A 22,665-nucleotide genomic window follows, 5' to 3' on the forward strand; every position below is an offset into this window, starting at 1 on the left:
TAACATTTGGTCAGTCCATACTTCAGTTCTGGGCACCCAGGCCCTATGATCTTAGAACAGGAGTAGTCTTTCCCCCACTTTTTATCTATAGGGCAGTGGTAAAGAATTTCAGCCAGATGTTTCTCAACATAAATATCATAGTTTCAGATAAACACACACATACACACATGCACAGACACACACACAAACACACACACACACACACACACACAAACAAGCATGCATGAACACATTATACAAGAATTGATGTGGGTTTACAAGTGACAGAATACAAATAGAAAAGCCGGCTAGTGTCAGATAATTAGATTCAGGTTGCTATTAAACAAGAAAATGAAATAACGTAAAATTAGAATTTGAGCCTTTAGAAATATATTGAACAAAAATAAAATTCCATTTAAGTGTGCTGAAAATATGGAACACATTAAAAAAATCACCATGACACTAAAACTACAGTATTGTTTTAGGCATGAGTCACCCAACCAGAAAGACAATAATTATATTGTCCTCGGACTCATTGTTCTGAGTGTACTTATAAGCAGTAACGACCATTCAGGTCAAAATGTTGGTTAAAAAAATGACTGAGATGCTACAAACAAATCCTAAAGTTTTGAAGAGACACACAGTCTTTCCACAGGCATTAAGTAATTCTCCTATTATTTCTATTACTTTAAAAAGAATTACAAAAGAAAAATACATTAAAATATTTTAACTATGAAAGGAAAATAATTTAAAATAATTTCATTGCTACATAATTGGGTGTTGTTAAGATGACAGGCATCCTCCTAATGTATAACTGCGATAAGTAAAGCAAAAAAAACTTTTTGGTATCTGTGTCAAATACATATAATCTCAACCTATAAGAGAAAAACAACTGGACAAATCCAAATTCAGAGACATTTCAGCAAAGTATTTTTCTTCAAAGGTGTAGTCACATAAGATAAAAATAGTAATGAATTATCACAGAATAGAATAACATAAGATATGTAATAACTAAATGTCAACTGGATTTCTGGATTGGATATGGGCATAGATAGTGTACAGTTCTAGAAACATTGTTATTATGATTTGATAAACCTACAAAATTACTTTTAACATTTTTTTCAATTTTCTAATTTTTTGAGAATTAGTCATTAGATTGATTAAAGTATATAAAATTTAGTAATTAGGTTACGATATAAAACCATACTGTTTCCTATCAATTAAATCTCCTTTTCCTGTATTGTTTGAATTCTGCTTTATTTTTTGTATTGATTCATATTATTAATTTATTTATGTCTCAAATGCTGTCATTTTTCCTGTTTTCCCCCACAGATTCCCTTAACCCAATCACCATTCTTTTCTGATTTCTTCCTTCAAAGAGTCAAAACAACAGTAGTTATAAGGCATGTTCAGTCCCTGAATAGCTGTTCATATGGCCATGCATTTGAAAATCTACAACATTGATAGTGCAGACATCAGGAAATATCATTCAAAATGATCTTCAAATATTAAATAATCTCCACTTATCAGCTATCAACTATCAGCTTTACAAAACAGGAAGAATTCAAGAGGAAAAATATCCTTGTAATGTACGTAGATAAAATTGATCAGATAAGAAGGAAATCAGAGAGCAACCTTCCTGGATTGAACACAAGAGAGCCTCAGTTCCTGTAGTGTATTCGGTATGAGTTTATAGAGTTTATGGGTTAATACCTGGAAATGAACTCCTACAAAACCAAAAACAAACAGACCACAAACTGAAATATTTATAAAAGCCAAACAAATATGTGGAAAGTATTATTTTCAGCTCTATATGCGAATACTAATGTTTAATTGTATATTAATAAAATTTTAATTTAATAACTGCATATTTTATTGCAATTTTTTAAATAAATAGATTTTAAGTGACTCATGTGATCATTAACCTTAATGGCTTTGATTGCATTATAGATCAGTAAAGTGTTTATTTGACTGTGATTATCACTATGAATATTCATCAAAATCAAATTATGTGAAAAAGGAACTGCTCTTCTGTTTTCATACTTTTTGTTGTACATATGTAAGAGTTTTATCTGCTTGTTCGTGTGTGCAATACATCCATGCCTAGTGTCCAGGAGGTTTAAGAGGGTGTGAGATTCCATGATGCTGAAATTACAGCCACTTGTGAACTGTCACTTGGGAGCTAGGGTTCGGTCCTGAATTCTCTTGAAGAACACATAATGTTATTAATCACCAAATCATTTCTTCATCTTAAGCAAATGCCACTTCTTGTAAAAATAGTTCCTAAGCTGTCCTGTCTTCACCATAGACCACTGTTTTCTCAAATGTGATAATTTATTAAACACACACCCACCTGCTTCTTACCTTCATATATATTCACACAAACACACATACAAACAGAAACACACACACTCACACACAGAGACACACGCACAACTGCTCTTACCTTCAAGTTTACTTACATACTTACTTACACACACACACACATACACACACACACACACACACACACACACCTGCTTCTTACCTTCAAGTAGACTTAGTTATTTTCACATTAATTTGTTTATTTATTCACTTTACATGCTGCACCCTGCCCCCCTCCAGTTCACCCCTCTCACAATCCTTTGCCCATCCCTTTCTCTTTAGAGCAGGAGGGGAACCCTCGGGTAGCTCCTCCCCTTGCATATCCAGTCTCTATGATCACATCCTCTGATACTGAGGCCAGACACAGCAGCCTAGATGGATTGGGGTGGGGAGCTAGAAGTGATTTCCAGAAAGAGGCAGAGAGCTGGGGTAAGAGATGCCCATTAATCAATGGGTGTTTCCTTAGCTGAGAATCAGTCTCAGTGATATGGACCTAAAGAAGCCATCTGCTGTCGCCAGAGAGCAACCCAAATGGAATGATAAAGAGACACCAACTTTAGACACAAAATTCATTCTGACCACAAGAAATGAAAGGGCTGTGCATAGAGAAGATAGTGAAAAATGATCAACCAATGGTTACTGCAGATTGAGACACAATGGATGAGCACCGATCCCTTACACTATTAATGTGACTCTGTTATGCTTGCAGACAGCAGTCTAGCATGGCTTCCCTCTGTGAGATTCCACTAAGCTGCTGACTCAGACAGAAGCAGGCATCATCTAGTCAAACCACGGTGGAGCTTGGGGACTCTGATGGAAGAAGAGAATGAAAAGGATTATGGCCTCTAAGGATATAGGCACTCCACAGGCTTTGTCTTCATGCAGGTACAGAACAGCTAGTATTGGGCCTTCCCAAAACATGTTGTCTGTAGATGGGATATTTGTTTTTAAAATTCATTTATTTATTTACTCACTTTACATCCCAAAATGGGTGCTCCATCTTCATGGGATGCCAACACTCATTGTCCGGGGCACTTATAAAAAGACAAAGCTACACATTTGCTACCTATGTCCTGGGAGCTCAGGTTCAGTCTATGTTCACTCTCTGGTTGGTGGTTCAGTCTTTGGCAGACCCCAAGTGTCACTGTGAGTGGACTCTACTGGTCTTGCTGTGGAGTCCCACATATCATCTGGGCCTTGATTCTTCACCTTATTTTTTAAAGACTCCCCAAGCTCCAGCTCTTGTTTGGTGGTGAATCTTTACACTTATTTCTCTCAGCTGTTGGGGGGTGGAGTCACAGAGAGGTCAGTTATGCTAGGATTGTGTCTGCAAGCACGGTAGAGTATCTTTAATAGTGTCAGGTATCGGTGATTGCCCACGGGTAGGGCTCAATCTGAGCTAAACATTGGTTGGAAGTTCCTTCCATGTCTGCTCTATCTATCTTCGTATCTGAAGATCTTGTAGGCTGTGTTCATTTTGGATTGAAGGTTTTGTGGGTAGGTTTTTGTCCTTGTTATATCACTGGGAGTCATTCCTGGCTACAGAAGTGGCAAATTAAAGATCTGTATCCCCACTGCTACAGTCCCCCCAATAGACACCCTGTAGCCTCGCCTTTCCCAGGTCTCTGGCACCTCCTAGAGATGTGCACCCCACACTTGTGATTTCCATTCTCTTTTCCCTGCTTTCCCTATAACTAATTCCTCCAAAGGACACTCCATTCCCCACCTCCCCTCCCATTCAGTTTCCTCCCACCCTCCACCCTTCTCAATATCTATTACGCTAAATACATTTTAAAGTCAATATTTAGGAAAAAACACTGAGTAAGTGTAGGAAGTATCCCATAAGTAATTGTTGTGGATGTTTAGGGAAGGCATGAACATGTTAATTTTTATAGAGGTCAATATTACTACATATATTGTTAGAAGAGACACTGTCTTCATTACATTCAACATGAAGGAAACCATTTATATATTCTTTTAAGTTATACAAGGGAATCTGTTAAAAGAGTTACACACATCACACAACTTTATTACCTTAAAGCTCCCTTTATTGCAAATATTTACACAATGTAAAGTACAAAGGCTTACACTCATGTGAGTGTACTTTGTTTCAAAGTTAACGTTTAGAAATACAGGTTGATGAGAACAGTCATCTCAGACTCAGAGGGGATAAATACATCAGGGAGTCATGTATTACCTTACCTGTGTTCTTTCCTTTATTCCTGCTGAAGACAAATCTCATTTGCAGCCCCTACTGTGAGAGATGGATTAGAAAATGCCTGAGAGTCTACAACCCAGAAAGAAAAAGGACAACATCTCCAAATAGTACACACAGTCAAAACTTTCTTGTAGATCTTAACACTTGAAACAAAATGCAAAGAGAAAATCCATTTCCTAGGATATTACAATAAACAGGAAAGGGTACATGTAGGAAGCATTCTTAGGGGATTTTAAACTTCTGTACCTAAGAACGAAACTGCCTCCATTTAGGTGAAGATTTGTTTCTTTGGCAAGAAAGTCAGTTTGTCTCTTGACGGTTGTGCTGTCTGTTCAATACTAAGGCAACGGTGATGCTTTATGAATGTGAACAGATAAACATACCAGTTTTCACTTCTTCAAAGAATTTCAAGAAGAACCAGAAAGAGAATGTATAATGTTTTAGAAATGAAATATGTGAATTTAAATTAGCCAGCAAAAATATGTTGTTAAAAGTTTCTGCCTACTATTAATAATTTTGACTATTCTTGCTATGAATAAAAAGACGGTTATGTAATGTCTACCAATCCCCAAAGCCTGAAACATTGTGGAAAACTGTCTTATTCCTCCCTAACTTGGTATCTCTCTCATGATGAAGAGCAAGAATCTTTCTGTACTTGCATGTATTTGCTCTTGGGAGCATGCAAATAAATCTTTCAGTTCAAAGAACAAAGACATGGCCGTCCAATGGGACCCATATGAAATAAAATCTTTCTTCCTGACGTCAATGAACTTTAGCACACCAGTAACAATGCAGATAGCAATATAATGGAATAATCCTGTAATAATAATAATAATAATAATAATAATAATAATAATAATAATAACAACAATAATAATGGACTAAACCCCTCAAGGGATCACGGAGTAAGGATAGTAAAAGTTGAGATGTGTTTTTCAGGTGATATTGTATCCAGGAAAGCAAGTTTCAATAGGACAGACTCCGCACACATGAAAATTACTCAACCTGTCAGGGCCTCACAGAGAGAGTTGAGAACCAGAGTGGTCTTTTAGGACAAGAGAAAGATTCGCCAACCTCCTAAAAAGAAAAGGAATCCAGACAGTCTGTGTGAGGATGGTTAGCTTATGCATGATAAACACACAAACACACACACACACACACACACACCCATACACACACACACACATGCTCTCACACACACAGATTCACAGAGAAACACAGAAAGAGATATAGACAGTTAGACAAACAGACATACACACAGAGAGACACAGACAGACACAGACAAACACCCAGACACAGACACAGACACACACACACACACACACACACACACACACACACACTTCTCTTGTCTCCTTCCTAGAGTGTCCAGGGGCACAACATGTGTGAAAGGATGAAGTGGGACCAGGAAATAGTCAGTCAGCAGAAGATTTGTCTGCCTGCAAGTGAATTTTGGTTTCTTCCAAGGATTTCAGTGTCACAGCTCTGTTAGAAGGTATTCAGGGACACGCTATGTCTGTGTGCATATATTTTACTCAGGATGACCAAGGGCTAAATAAACCTTGGAGAGGAGGAAGGGTTTTCGTGTGCATTTACATCAGTTGCAGGTTTAAGGTACCAGGAAGTCCTCATTTGCTATATCTTTATAATCTCTGTCCCCGCATCGGTCTCTTGTTCAAGGATCTCCACTTTATCTCCTCAGAAATTGACTCCACTGAATGTGCCCCATCCCCACCCCTGATGTCCTACTTGCTCGATTTCAAAAGATTACAGGTTCGTACTCTGTATCTCTGTCAGATTAAATTCTCAGGAACGTGGCCCGCTAGACACGATGAATTAACGAGTGCTTCCATCGAGTTTTCACATTAAACCGTATCCCCTATTTCTGGCCAGTTCTCTCAGCACCGCACTATTACTCCATCATCCCCGCTGACCCTCCACTCCTGTCCTCACTCGCCCTCACTCACTCACAGAACCTGTTCCAGTTTTCCTTTCAGAGAGGTCGATGCTTTTCCCCTCACGGGCCTTCTTCTTTCCTGTGTTCTCTCTGCATTTGTAGATTGTAGATAGAATATGATTTATCTCACAGCCGATACAATGCATAGGTAAACGCCTGCCATGTTTGTGTATCTAGATCTCAGTTCCCTCCTGTGCTGACTTTTTTTAGTTTCATCTATTTCCTCTTAAACTTCATGATATCATGCCTTGATCACTATGATGTCATTCCTCCACCCCAATGATGTCATGCCCAACCACCATGATGTCATGCTCCACACCCATGATGTCATGCCTTTGCCCCTTGCTAGAATGGTTGCATCTATTCACCAGGTAACATTCTGAATGCTGCCCTGTCACCACACTCCTCCAGTCCCCCACCAATTACAGTCCCTCCTTGTACCCTCTCCCCTTCTTCTCTGAGAGAGTGGAGGGACCCTATGGGTGTAACCTCTCCTCTTGCACATCAAGTCTCTGCAGGCCTAGACTCATCGTCTCCCACCAGGTCCTGAAAACGCAGCCTGGGTAGGAAAACAGAATACACAGACAGGCGATGGGTTTAGTGAACCCACATGAAGACCATTGTGCTCCTCTGCCTCTCTCAGTCCTTCCCTCAGTTCTTCAGTGAGACTCACTGAGCTCCATCCGAAATTTGGCCATGCATCTGTGCACCGGTGTCAGTCGGCTGCTCGGTGGAGCCCTGCAGAAGACAATAACTCTACCCTCCTGTCTGCAAACACAAGAAAGGACCATAAATAATGTAAGTGTTTGCCGTCTGCCCATAGGATAAGTCTCACATCCGGCCACTTATCCTTTTGCCATTCCATCATTTCCTCTTCCATCTCTGTCCCTGTGTCTTTAATAGAAAGTGCAAATTCTTGGTAAATATTTTGGGGGTGGATTTGTGTCCTTATCCTTCCACCTTAGGTCCTCTGTGGCTACGGAAAGTGACCATTTCAGTCTCCGTATCCCCACTGTTATGAGTCTCAGCTAAAGTCACCCTCCTGGACGCAGGGATAGCCTCACGCATCCCAGACTGCAGAAAAATCATACAGATAGCACCCACCCTGGACAGTCACTGATTTCAGTTTATTTCCTTGGCCCTCTGTCCCTCTTGCCCATCTGTCCCAAGAAATGATTCTCAAACCTCATTTCCCTTCCCATACACTCAGCCACCCAATCCTTTTCTTCCACCTGCCTCCTCTCATTATTTTATTCCTCCTTTTGTGTGAAATTCAAGCATTTTTCTTGGGTCTTTATTCATGTTTACCCTATTTGGTTCCATAGATCATAGTGTGTGAATTCTGTACTTTATGGCTAATACCCTCTTTTACATGAGTATGTACATGCTATTTTGGGTCTCAGTTACCTCATTCAGAATAATAATTTCTGATTCCATCTACTTGACCGAATCTTCACAATGTCCATATTTTTCATTAGCTGTGTAGTATAGCATAGTGTAAATGAACGACATTTTCTGTAGCCAGTATTTGTTTGAGGCGCATCTGGCTTATTTCTCTTTTCTGTTCATTATGAAAAAAGCAGTTAGGAACCTTATGGAGCACATGTCCTTGGGGTATGGCAGAGGTCTTTTCAGATATAAGACCAGGTGTAGTATAGCTGTGTCTTTAGGAAGAATATTCCCCATTTTCTCAGAATCTACTGGAAAGATATGCAAAGCATTATACGGATTTGCTCTTCCACCAGCAAAAGCAATTTGTATCCTGATATTTATCTGCTTCCTCAAAGGAGGTTCGCCACTGACTATCCCCCTATCTTGGACTCAGGTGATCACATATGAACCTTCTTCAAATTTTAACTGGTCAGTAAATACTAGAGCTTATTACTGATAGCCAGAGGGGAAAGTTGTTACTGGAGGTTTGATGGTGGTGTTAGGTAAAGAGGCAGAAGAGGGTAAGAGGGGAAGGGAGAGGGCTGAAGATAAAGAGGAGGAAGTAATGATGGAAACAATCCATATGGCCTGGAGAATGCACATTTAGCAAGGGGTTTTATGATTGGGGTATAAGTTATGATAATGTTAGATCTACCCAATACACGTTTATAGATTATAATTATAATAAACATTGTGTGTTTTCTTTATAGGCTCATTGGTTTCTGAAATGCCAACAAGCTTTCCTCTACAGTATTTGTGGATCAAATACTCTGTTAATAGATATCTCCCCTTTTAGGGGCTCTAACCATTGATCCATAGTCCAGTAGACACAGCTGTCTCTTCCTCAGTCATGTCTCTTGTATTTTCTGTGGATATCTGTTTCTTCAGTGATCCATGCCCAGTGTTCCTTTTTCTCAAGGTCTTCAATGATCTCACCCAGAGGAGTTTCAATTTTCTCAACTCGTTCCATCTAGTTGACCACAACTTCACAATGTCCTTATTTTTCATAGCTGTATAGTATTCCACTTCAAATATTTCCTGTTAACAGTGAACCATTGCTAACAGGCTAAAATTTCCCAAGGAAACTTTAAACATTCATTCTCTAAAGCTAGATCTCTTCATCCCATAATGCTTGGGTTGACTGAATGGCATGGCATGAGCAGATTTTTCTAATGGACATCAAAGCCATTTCCTTCTCCAGTAATGGCTGCCATCCCTCTGTAAGAGATTTTTACCCAGGTTATTTTCGGTGACTGATGTGATTTGAAATTGTGACAACATCTGCTTGCTAGAGTGACAGAGATGTTTGAGGTTGACCATGCTTCCACAGCCAGATGCCCTTCACCAGAGGAATGGATACAGAAAATGGCCTATATTTACACAATGGACTACTACTCAGCTATCAAAATCAATGTGTATGAAATTCATAAGCATAACGGATGGACCTAGAAAATATCATCCTGAGTGAGGTTACCTAATAACAGAAAAACACAAAAAGTATGCACCCATTGAAAATTGGATATCAGCCCAAATTCTCTAATTACCTATGATACAATGCCCAGACCACATGAAACTCAAGAAGGAAGACCAAAATGCAAATGTTTCAGTCCTTCCTTTAAAGGGTAAATAAAATATCTATATGAGGGGTAGGGAGGCATTGTTTTTAGGAGACTGAAAGAATGGCCATTCAGAGACTGCTGGACATGTGTCACACACACACACACACACACACACACACACACACACACACACACTCACACAAATATATATGCACCAAAACTATTATGGATAAAATAAGGATTTGAGAGTTTATCATTTGAAGTCGGTACAAAATATTTACACTGTTATATTTACTCTATAGCTGGGCCCCCTTTGTTGCCAAATTCATTGCAAAAATGGAATTGTAAAACAGAATTTTTGAGTACACATTAAGGAATATTTATAAAGTCCCCTATCAAGGAATGTACAATAAGAAAGTGAAATACAATATTCATTCAATAAAATATCTGTAGGGAGAATACTGGCCTTTGGGATACAAAGAAAATGTAGAAAATTGAACTATATATCACAGGAATGAACCTGGGAACTAATTATTATCTAGAAGAATTCCTCCACTCCATATTCCTAAATCTTTTCTACCAATGCCAAACCTTGACTACCTTTCTCCATTCATAGCATGTAACCACTAATGAAGCAAAGAGGTTTCTCTAGCTTTAGAGAGATGGACTACCTAAAGGTTTCCACTGTGTCACAGGAGACATACCTGGAAAGGGCACTCCAAATCTGGTCAATGTAGGGAAATCTGTTTAGCAGGTGGGACATGGCATGTCTCAGTGACATCATCATTAGGCCCTCCCGTAAGTATCTCTTGTAACCTGGAAGCCTCTAGCTGCTTCTGTGATGTCACAAGTGTTGTCCTGCTGCAACTGCCTCTCAGATACTCCTGCTGTACCTCTAGGGTTTACTAATTGACCTCTAATTCAGAGTAAATTGCCATAGGGGAGGGAGAAAAAAGAGGATTAAGATATCAGTGATGGGGAAAAGGAAGCTTCCTTTCTGTCTTTGTATAAAAAAAGGAAGAAATATGTGATTCTTGGGATAGCTCAGAGAGTCCTTAGTATTGATTAAGTGGGATATCTGAACAGTTAGCCTTGATGTGAGCCTTCCGCATATGGGAATCAGAAGCTGGGAGCCTCTCATAAGCAACTGGAGTTTCCTGTTCGTATCATTCCTGAAAGTCAGAGAGTTTACAACATTATTTTTTTTCTATTCAAAAACCAAGTGATGGGCAGGGCACAGTTGTTTTCCTGAGAGCTCATAGCCTTTATTCTTTTTGTCAAGAAGAATAAGGTCCAAAGGAAGAAGGGAAAGACAAATATTGAGTCCTCAGCTCAGAGTAAACTCCTCCATGCTTTGGATACCTATAGTGCAGTTTTTGTCTGACACTGATATCTGAGAGAGAGAACTGTTTGTAGTTGAGTCTTCATCATCTCAGTCTTTCCACTAGTATTACTCTGACTATCATTCCATTACAATGACGTTTACATTTCTGAGTCAATAGCTGTGAATACTTCACAGTGTTCTTTAATTTCTTTCATTTTTTTTATTTTTTAGCAAATTGTATTCCTTTTTTAATTTGGTATATCTATATTTACATTTCAAATCTTATGTCCCTTCCCAATTTCCTTCTCATAAGATCTCTGACCGGTCCCCCTGCTCTTTTACAACCCCCATTATTGTCTGCTTTCAGTTCACTGGTTTGCCACTAGAATGCACTTCTGTATTTGATATGCTCTAGCTGTGTCTCACATGGAAGATCTATGTACAGTTCCTGTCAGCATTCACTTCTTAGCTTCATCAATCTTATCTATTTTGGTGAGTGATACATATATATATATATATATATATATATATATATATATATATATTTCTGCCACAAGTTCGGCATGATCTGAATGGGATTCCATCAGTCTCTGCTCTAAATTCATAGATAGTATTGTTCCACCTTTTAAAAAGGAGTGAAGCATGCACATTTTGTGTGTTCTTTTCTTGAACTTCCAGTTGTCTGTGGACTGCATCTTGGGTAACTTGAGCTTTTTTGCCAATATTCACTTATGATGATTTCATACCATATGTGTTTTCCTGTAATTGGGTTACCTCAATCAGTGTGATATTTTCTAGTTCATTCCATTTGTCTATAACTTTTTTGAGATCATTGGTTTTGATACCCTAGTAGTACACCATTGTATAGCTTTACCATATTTTCTGTATTCATCCCTCTGATGAATGCCATTAGGGTTCCTTCTAGCTCCTGGGTATTATAAATAAGACTGCTATGACCAAAGTTGAGGATGTGTCCTTTAAGTATATTGGAGAATCTTTGGATTATATGCCAAGTAGAGTTCTATCTGGATTCTCAGGTAGTGAAATTTCCAATTTTCTGAGGAATCTCCAGACTGATATCCAGAGTGGTTAACCAGTTTGCAATCCCACCAACAAAGAAGGAGCAATCCTCTTTCTTGACATCCTTATAAAGATCTGCTGTCTCCTGAGTTTTTATTTTAGCCATTCTTACATGTGTGAGGAGGAATCTCATAGTTGTTTTCATTTACATTTCGTTGATGACTAAAAATGATGAACATTTCTTTAGATGGTTGTCAGATATTTGATATTCCTCAGTTGAGAAATCTTTGTTTAGTTCTGGACCACAATTTTAATAGGGTTATTTGTCTCTCTGTAGAGTTACTTCTTGAACTCTTTGTATGTATTAGGTAATAGCCCTCTGTCACATGTAGGATTGGTAATATATATATATATATATATATATATATATATATATATATATATATATATAATCTCAAAGTTATTCTGTTCCTTGATACCCACTAGCAAGTTGCTCAATAAGGAGTACAACAACAAGGAGTTGGTGAGCAAAGTTCCTCTATTAGGGGCTTTAGCAAGCTGAATGAATCCTCAGGCCTCCATATTTGTTAGGACAGGAATCTATATGGATGTCACACTGTCATTTAGACAGAGTACACCAAAAACATCATATTATTTCCACAGTACAGTATTGAAGCTACTCCATATCACACACATGGCATGCTGAGATTATTGTTAAACAGAGATGACAGCAATCTCTCCCTCCTCTTGTCAGGAATTTATTCTTCCATAAGGAAAATCAGTGTTTATTTTTATGTTTCAAAGCCTATATAAAGGTCTGATCCTGAAAAAGGGTTTATAAAGTTCATCCTGGTTTTATATGAGAAATTTGGAAAGCCAGATGTATCCCCATAGTATTTGTGACATCTAATAAGCACACAGTGGCATGTGTTGGCTGAAAGAATAACATAGTGTACAACAAGGTACACGATCAGCCTGCTGTAAAGGTTATTCTTTTTCACAGGTGAAAGGCTATGTATCATAGGATTTGTGTATTACAACAGCAGCTGATGACAAGTTTGAAGAAGCATTCCTGAGGGCTCCAATAGATTTTCAACACAGTGATATGCCATGGCAAGTAGGGCCTAGCAATCACTTGACTTGGAAACATCATATAATGTGATGTTTGACAGCTAGGTTGGATGATTCTGGATTATTGCTAAATTAGCACAAAAGAATGTAAATACAAGAGGCCATTCCAGAGCAATGCAGAGTCATTGTGAGGACCTTCACCCAGAACAAAGAAACTTGATCATGTACTGCAATTAAAGGCACAAGTCAGCACTATCAGGCATCTGAGGACTCTTAAAAATATCTAAGCAACCATACAACTTGTATTTAGACAGATAGTATCTGAATCTGTAACTAACACATCAGTAAACCTAAGAAGCTTATGAAATGTAATTGTAAGGTGTTTGGATGATGTCATAGTTGGTGATTTCATTGTCATGCAAATATGAGGACTTGAGTTTGCATTCCCAACAAGTATGTAAAAACCACCAGTTGCGAAAATAATTTTTTTTTTATGATGGCTAAACTCATCTAAGAATGCTGGTTCAAATGAGTTATGAGTTTTCTTTTTATGTTCAAAGAATGTTTATGTTTTAATCATGTGAATGTGTGCATGCATGTACACACACACACACACACACACACACACACACACACAGACCCTCACATGCACATGCATAATCCCATGCACACACACAGGTATTTGTGATGTTTGTAGGAGCCAAAACGGATTATTGGAAGTCTTGAGGGTGAATTTACTGTCAGGGTGGGGTAGGAAGGCAGATGAGACCCAGAAGAGAGAACAGAGTGAAAAGAAGAGGAACGTGCAATGGTTTTTGGTTCAAAAAGGCATGGACATACCATCTGGTCAATTGGAATCAAGAGAAGGCCAGATAAAACATAGTAATAGTGTGGAATTATAGATAGAAAATAGATTTTAATGAGATAAAGTGTAAATATCTGGGCATTTCGATTTCTCAAAATGGCTTATCTTAATATAAAATATGTGTGTGTGTGTGTGTGTGTGTGTGTGTGTGTGTGTGTGTGTGTGTTTTATCAGGGAATAAAATGGACAAAGGCAGGGTAAAAACACCAGAATGGGAGTAAATTATTTTTTACAACAAACTACCTCCTTGTTTTTTGTTTTTGTTTGTTTGTTTGTTTGTTGTTGTTTTTGTTGTTGTTGGTGGTGGTGGTGGTGCTAGTGGTGGTGTGTGTTTGTGTGTGTGTGTGCATGCGTGTGTGTGTGTGTGTTTGTGTGTGTGTGTGTGTGTGTGTATGTGTGTGTCTTTTAACAGGGAATTAAATGGACAAAGGCAGGGTAAAAATACCATATTGGGATTAAATTATTTTCTACAACAAATTACCTCTTTGTTGTTTTTTGTTTGTTTGTTTCTTTGTTTATTTTTTGTTGATTTTGTAGTTGTTGTTGTTGGTAGTGGTGGTGTTTGTGTGTGTGTGTTCGTGTGTGTGTGTTTTGTGCTATGTCTTCCTATTGTCTCAAAGCTCCAAGGTCACCTTACAGAGATCAGGGTTAGCGTAAAAAGAATCATATGTCCTAGAGGTCCTGTTGACAGTCAGTGTGCCACAATTGCCTCATATAGCCAGGCTGCCACTGTGACATAAAAAGAGGCATAGATGCTGCTGTGCATTATGGATTAGTCAGACATACTTCCAAGGACAATGCACTCTTACAAGGCTCTTTGGTGATTTCTTGCCTTCCTAACCATCATTTCTCCTGGTGGCCCTGTTGCATACAATCTAGATTACAGTGTTCTAGTACACCAGGAAAGCACCCTTTTGCCTGGTTCTTCCCTGATTTACCAGAAAGCAAGTAGAGGAACTCCACACAAAACTTGCACTCAGGATTCAGCAGCTTTTCCCACCCACTCCCAGCTTTGCATTTTCTCCCCTTAAAGGACTGAAGAAAAGATTCTGTCATCCACAATTGGTAGAAATCAGCTTCGAAAAGTGTCCTAGAAGGTTTCTAGACAGCGAAAATCAAAATATGACTTGAGGTGTGTTCTACAGCTGGCCTCCTTCTCAGCAGACAATCAACAAATATTTCTCCAGGCTCTTCAGTGTCACAGCTCTGTGCCCATGTCTGGGGGCCCCACAGGTGTGTGAGACAAGGGACATAAGTTAGGGATAGGAAGACTGCTACACAGTAAGAAAATCTGTGGGAGAAGTAAGTCATATGGCCAGTAATTCCTTTGTTTTAATTCCCTTCATCTGTTCCCTTTGCATCTGGATTACAGCCTTTCCCAAGTCCTCTCATCCCATTCCCACACTCACATGCTCTTCTTCCATTGCTCCTTATCCTTCACCTTAGAGAAGGGGGATTCCCACATGTGTTCTAACCTGCCATGCTATGCACCCTTTTTTTTAGTTGGGAGACTTTTAATGATTGTATTTCCTTAGGGGCTTTACCTTTATTCAAGTTGTTTACCTGATCTTGATTTAAATTTGAAATTGACTATTTTGTTCTGATTTTCCAATGTTAAGGAGTATATGCTTTTTTTTTTTTTTTTTTTTTTTTTTTTTTTTTTTTTTTTTTTTTTTTTTTTTTTTTTTTTTTTGAGCTGGGGACCGAACCCAGGGATTTGCGCTTCCTAGGTAAGCGCTCTACCACTGAGCTAAATCCCCAGCCCGAGTATATGCTTTTGAAGTAAAACCTAAGGATTCTTTGAATTATCTCATTGTTCCTCGTTATGTCTTCCTTCATTTTTGTTAGTTAGGAGAATGTTCCTCCACGTTTGAATTAGATTGGCTAAGTTGCTAATTTTCTCAACTCTTGGGACCCTTTTTAATATTACTGTCTTCTTTTTTCTTATTTATTGATTCCAGCCTTGAGTTTGATAACTGCCTTCTGATAACTGCCCCTGTGGCATGTTTGTTTGTTTGTTTGTTTGTTTGTTTGTTTTCTTGTAGAGGTCTTCCCTGTGTTTTTAAGTTACTGGTATGTGATCTCTCTGATTGCATTGGAAAGGCCATTTTTGTAGTGATCTTTCCTCTTTGCAATTCTCTCATTGTTTCTCATGAGATTGTGTATGCTACTCCTTCATTTTCACTGAATTTTAGAATGTCTTTAATTTCTGTATGTCCTCTCCAGGCCATCAGTCATTCGGTAAAAAGTTGTTTAATTTACATGAGTTTGTAGAGACTTTTCCTTGATTTTTAATGCCAGCTTTAGTCCATGGTGATCTTTTCCTATATCTGTGTTCTCTTAATGTATGTAAGATATCTGCCTAGGCCCTTCTGACTTTTAGACTTTCTGTTAAAAATTAATATAGTTTTGTTAAGTTTGCCTATGTTTGTTACTTGGGCTTTTTTCTTTGTACCGTTTAATATCATTTTTCTGTATATTAAGATTTGATTATTATGTGGACACATTTGTTTGTTTTCTTTTCTTTTAATCCAACATATTTCTTGTTCTGTAAACTTCATGTACATTCATGGACATCTCTTCCATTGGTTTAGGGGAGTTTTCTTCTATTACTTGGTTGAAAATAGTTCCTGGACTTTCAAACTGAGAATCTTCTCCTTGTATTCCTATTGCACTTAGGTGTGTTTGTTTGTTTGTTTGTTTTTTTCTTTTTTCATAGTGTCCCATATTTCCCGGAGGTTTTATATTTAATATTTATCTTTGCTGATAGATTAATTCCATCTGTCTTATATGCCTGTGATTGCTGCTCCCATCTCTTGTACTCTCTTGTTGATGTTTGCATCTATAGTTTCTGTTCTCTTACGTAGGGTTTCCATCTCCAGGGTTTCTTTATTTTATGTTTTTCTTATTTCTTCTATTTTTCTTTTCAGGCCTTGAACAATCTTATTCATTTTCTTCACCCATTTGATTTTATTTTCCTATATTTATTTACAGGGATTATTCATTACTTCTTTAAAGTTAGCTAGAATCTTCATAAGATTAGATTTAAGGTCATTTTCTGCTGCAGCTGTGATTTAATATTCAACAGGCTGCTTTAGTATAGTTAGAACATGGTTATACCAATTGCCCTGGGTGTTATTGATTGTGATCTTATGTTGCCCTTTAGCCCTCTTGGTTTTGCAGTTATTATGGATTTACATGATGATTTCTGAGATTATCATTGTTGGAAAAGTGCTTTTGGATGCCCCACTCCATTGATTCCTGTTTTCTTTCTGACTTCTGCTCTGAGTGTCCCAGAGCACAGGTTACTTGCAAAAGTTCAAACCCAGTAGGGGTCTATCCACAGGTTTTTACGGCCTATGCGGCCTCTTGGGTTTTGGGTCCTAAAATTGTTTCTATGTTACCTAGTATAGGTTTTGTTTGGGAACCCAGTTACCACATTAATCTAGAGCAAAGAAGGTGGAAGTTATTCTCCAGATAATGGACCCTAGGTAATGGGGTGATATTTAAGGTTCCTGAGTGTGCTTTAAGGGGTCTTGTTACACAAGGAATTGGGTCAGGATCTTTCTTGGTTAGTCCTTGTCAGAGCTGGTCTCCATGAAAGCAGTCAGAGTTGTGCATCAGAAAATGGAGTGCAAGATTCAGGGTGTAGTTTACTCCTGCAGAGTGTGCTTTCAGGGGATTTGCTGGCAAGTGCTTGAAGCAGTGTCTTCCTGGTTGTCCATTGTGCCGGTAGGCCTCAGGGAACACAAGCGTCGTTTAAGCCTTGAAATGTAGTGCTAAAGACAGAGTCTAAATGCATGAAGCTTAATTGAAACCCAAATACTTTACTGGCATTCTTTAACTTTATTCTTAAGATACCTATAAACTCACACACAGTTTTGTTTATGTCCTGTGTAAGTGAGGACTAATTTGTGGAGTAAGTTTGCTTCCACAGCAGTAACAGATATCTTGGATTGAGAAGAATTAAGCACCAAGTACCAGTGACATGATTGGAGGCACCTACTCTATCCTGGGTCTATACCGATTTCACACAACCTAATATTAATCTATGTGTCTACTTATATGTCTAGGTATCTAGGTATCATGGTAGGTAGATAAACAGACAGAGAAGTATTGATCTGAGATATGCATATATATATACATAGATATACATATATATACATATATAGATATACATATATGTGTGTGTGTGTTTGTGTGTGTGTGTGTGTGTGTGTGTGTGTGTGTGTGCCTGTATGTGTTTGTGCACATATGGGGAGAGGAGAGATTATTTGAGTGACTTACAGGCTCTGGTACAGCTAATCCAACAATGGCTGGCTGTGAAAGTTAAGGTCAAGAATCTTCCAATTGCTGTGTCACCAAGAATGATGTCTTAAGTTGTCTTCAGTGGTTTTGGCATTCTTTCGAATTAAGATTTAATGCCAGTAATGAAATAAACTTGCTATCAAGACAGACCAAGCAGGAGAAGAACAAGCATTTCTTTCTTCCTTGTCCTCCTATAGGCTTCCAATAGAAGGAATTGACCACATTGTAGCAGGATTAAATATCTGGATTCATGGTGTGTTTTTGTATTTTACATATTCAGACTAGAAGTAGATCTTGTCACTTTGAATGAAACCAGAAGTGCTTCAAAGATATGCCAATTATTTTATGGTTTTAGATAATTCCTGTTGCATTCACGTAGGCAACCGAAAATAGCCATCACGAGTCTACTTCTTGTCAACTTGAGACAACATCATATTTTCCTATATTGTGAATAATTTGTAAATGAAAATAATAACCAGATTATAATGGTGCCTTGATAAAATAGAATGATCCTACTTACAAATAGAAATGCATTATATATTTAACCAGGTCATAGTTATACTGAATGTGATATAATTATCAATTCCACAATGTCAAACACGTTATACATTTAGAATAGGTGCATTTGGTTTCATGGCACATTCTTTTAGTATCTCAAATTTGAAATGAATATGAAAATGATTGTATTGTCTTAATTGATATTATATTGCATGATAAATAAATGGAGGAAAGAAAACACAAAAATCTATAGAAACACTTTATTAACAAAATATGAAGGAATTATTGATTTCAATTATTAATCATTTTCTACTCTAGTTATGGTTATATAGACAACCATGTGTAAATACAACCTTAGGTTGTATTTATAAATACCTTCTTCACTACCCTGTTTTATTTTCTTCCCCCAACAGAAGCACCTCATTAGATACCAATCTCCATGCCTGATGGGTTTGCACCCTTTGTCATTCTGCACGAGTTTGACTATTTTCTTTTTACATTGGCTATGAGGACAAACATCTCTCCATCTTTTCCAAGTGCAAGCTGTCTCTCATTTCTACCAACTGGCCTGATAATGTTTCTGGCAGAGAACCCAACTCTTTTCTAGAAACTGAGAAGTTGAAGTTGACCTAGCTGACCGCATGTTCTTGACTCTTGTTAAACTTTCTTGTTTCCCCCAGCATTAGCCAAATAGGATGCATTTTTGTTCTTGTATACTTTTTCTTTAAAACTGAATCTGGTAATTTGCATTTAGAGTTAGTCTTCCTAAAATATTTCCCTACAAGCCTTGGTCATTCTGAGTGGTCTTTCGATTTTACCCTGTAATATCGTGAAGCCATAGATTTATCTTTTTGAAATTGTAACCAGTTTGAGCAAATTATACATTTCATCATGTACTATGACCCTGATGTGTGTAGGTTTTTTTCAAGGTGCTACCTGAGGCATTCCACAGGGAACCAAGATAAAGAAACTCTACAGAGTGATTGAGGGACCTGTGATACCCTGGTCTACATTTCCTATAGAAATTTTCATGTATTTTGTTACTTTTAGAAGTAATACTGGATCTAAAACCTTCTGTTGAACACATAGTGATGGCCATTTTTACTGCCTCTAACAGACATCAAGATTCTAGGGAGATGTCTCCAAATGACACTTTTCCCAAGTGCATGATTTTGTTGTAGCCACCATTTATTGTCTCCTTATATTCATTTATTTGTTTATGTGTTGTCCATCTCTGTCTCTTCTGACCATTCCGTTATTTGTCACTGTGAATTGAGATTTTTTTATTAAAACTAAAAAGCCATTCACTCCTTGGGGATATTATCTTTATTATTTCCTGAAAACCACAAGGAGGTGTGTATGGATTCTTTTAGAATGGCCTTCCTTTAAGGTTAAATGGCTGAGTTCAGGGGAAAAAAAACACTGGAAATCTGGAAAAGTATGGCAGGGCATCATAAGAACTCCTGGCCATTCTAATTAGTTTCCTTCCATAGATGTGTGCTTAGGTTTATAACGACACATTCCTCTCTCGTTTGCACTTGATTCCTTAAAATTATATCTGTGACAACTTTAAAAATAACCTTCCCACAGGAAATAACAGGAACCAAACCAACATCCCAAGAGTACACAGGGATTGACCTATAACTCTTGTCACATATGTAGCAGAGGTCGACCTGGAAGGAGAGGTCCCTTATCCTGTCAAGGCTCAATGTCCCAGGGTAGGGGAATGTCAGGAAATGGAGGCAGGAGGGAGTAGGTGGGTAGGTGGGTAAGGAGCTCGCTCATAGAATCAGGGGAAGAAGGATGAGATACTTGGTTCCTGGAGGTGAAACAGGGAAATGGAACAACAATTATAATGTAAATAAAAATTAATAAATTATATCAATCTTCCAGTAACCAAGCTTGGAGAGAAAAAACATTAAAACGATTCTACACATTTTTTAAGATGAGGAAGAACTACATCTCTCCTCTTTCTTTTTAGGATTGGTGAACTCATGCTGTGCCTCAGTCAGGCCCAAGTTCCCTTTCCTCTTCTTCTCCTGAAGTATCTCCTTGCATACCTATGATTAATCAAATTAATTTCCTTGTGTCCTGAATACCGGAATATGGCCACAGTATGTGCAGTTTCTGCAATTATTTAATACCCCTTAAGGCCACTTGGCATGCCCATGAACTGAGAGAGAAACCTAGGTAGGACCAAGGGCTTCTCCTTCCATTGGTGCACAACAAGGCCATCCTCTGCCACATATGCAGTTGGAGCCATAGGTCTGTCAATGCACATTCTTTGAATATTGGTCTAGTACCAGAAAGATCTAATTCATTGTAATTGTTGTTTTCATGGTGTTGAAAGCACCTTCAGCTCTAGTAATCCTCCCTCAAAATGTTCCAACAAGAGGTCCGTCTTCAGTTCACTGGTTTGCCACTAGCATTCATGTATATAGTTGACCTGCTCTAGCTGTGTCTTTCAGGCAATATCTACACCCGGTTCCTGGCAGAATGCATTTCTTAACTTCATCAATCTTCTCTAGTTTTGGTGGCATGCATATATATATATATATATATATATATATATATATATATATATATATATATATATACACACACACACACACACACACACACACACACACACGCACACACACACACACTTTTGTTGTCTCCTAACGCTATGAGGGTTCATGGAATGTTAACGTGGATTCTGTGCCACTTGGTCAAGAATATAGAATCCACAAATGACAATGCCAAATAGACTACCTATTGTTCTTTTGAACCTATTGAAGTTGAGGTTTCACTGGACCTCAAGCAATTCCTCTCCCAGCACATCCTCCTGAATCTTATATTTGCCCTGAAGAAAGATCATGGTAGAACATCCAAAACCCTCAAGTCTGGCCGTGGGAAGATATTTGAGAACTGATATCTAATGTGACTACAGAACCACGTTAGGTAGTCCATATTGTCCTTTGCTTTACTGATGTCTGATAAATTTTGGATAAAATGAGGATTTGGGAGTTTATCATTTCGAAGAGGTAAACAATATTAATCTTATATTCACTCTATAGCTGGACATTCTTTGTTGCCAAAATCATTGCAAAATATTGAATTGGAAAACAGAATGTTTGAATACACATTCAGGAATCTATGTAAAGTCCACTATGAAGGAATGTACAGTAAGAAAATGTCATACAATATTCTTTCAATTAAAGGTCTGTTGGGAAAATACTGTCCTTTAAGAAACAGAAAACACCTAGGAAATTGAACTGTATTTCACAGGAATGATCCAATGAATAAAATTATTATCCAGAAGATTCTCCTCCACTCCAAGTTCCTAGATCTTTTCTACCCATGCCAAGTCCCTAACTAACTTTCGCCATTCAGAGCATGTAACCACTAATGATGCAAAGAGAAGTCACTTTCTTTATTGAGATGTAGTATGTAATCTTTTCCACTGTGTCAAAGGACACACTCCTGGAAAGGGCACCCTCTAATCTTGTCAATGTAAGGAAAGCTGTTCTGCAGGAAGGCCATGGCAGTTCTCAGTGACATCACCATTAGGCTTTTCCTGAAAAATCTCTTTATCCAGAAGAGTCTTAGGTTCTTCGGTGATGTCACAGGTGTTGTTGTGACTGCTCTGCCTCTCAGATATTCCTTCAGTACCTCTACGGTTTACTAATTGTCTTCTAATTCAGAGTAAACAGCCATTTGGGAGGTGAACAAAGAAGAAGAAGAGATCAGAGATGGAGAGAATGAAGCTGGCCTTTTGTTTTAGTTTAAAAAATCGACGAAATATGTAGTCCATGGAACGCTCACTGAATGCTCTCTCAGAATAGTTATGGTTCATTGAAGAGATGGTGTTGATCTCAGCCTTCCACACGTGGGAAGCTGGAGCCTGGATCCACTCAGTAGCATCTAGATTTACTTGCTGGCTATGGTTCCTGGAAATCAGAGATGTTTATATCATTAATATCTATATTCCAAATGTCAGGTACTGGGATGGACAGAGTTGATTTTCTAAGAGCTCATGGATTCTATTCTTTCTGCCCAGAAGGAAAAGTTCCTAAGGAAGATGGAAAC

The 22,665-nt window shown here is 38.1% G+C and overlaps 1 long non-coding RNA gene across 1 annotated transcript in view; it reads left to right on the plus strand.

Moving 5' to 3' along the window:
• The first annotated feature begins 2,008 nt into the window (after positions 1-2,008).
• LOC134484560 (uncharacterized) overlaps positions 2,009-22,665 on the plus strand; it is an 80,976-nt gene continuing 60,319 nt past the window's right edge. The window contains exon 1 of the long non-coding RNA XR_010062011.1: positions 2,009-3,228. This is a non-coding gene — a long non-coding RNA (uncharacterized LOC134484560). The remainder of the gene's footprint in view (positions 3,229-22,665) is intronic.

The sequence above is a fragment of the Rattus norvegicus genome (assembly GCF_036323735.1).
Source record: "Rattus norvegicus strain BN/NHsdMcwi chromosome Y unlocalized genomic scaffold, GRCr8 chrY_unlocalized_1, whole genome shotgun sequence".
NCBI lineage: Eukaryota > Metazoa > Chordata > Mammalia > Rodentia > Muridae > Rattus > Rattus norvegicus.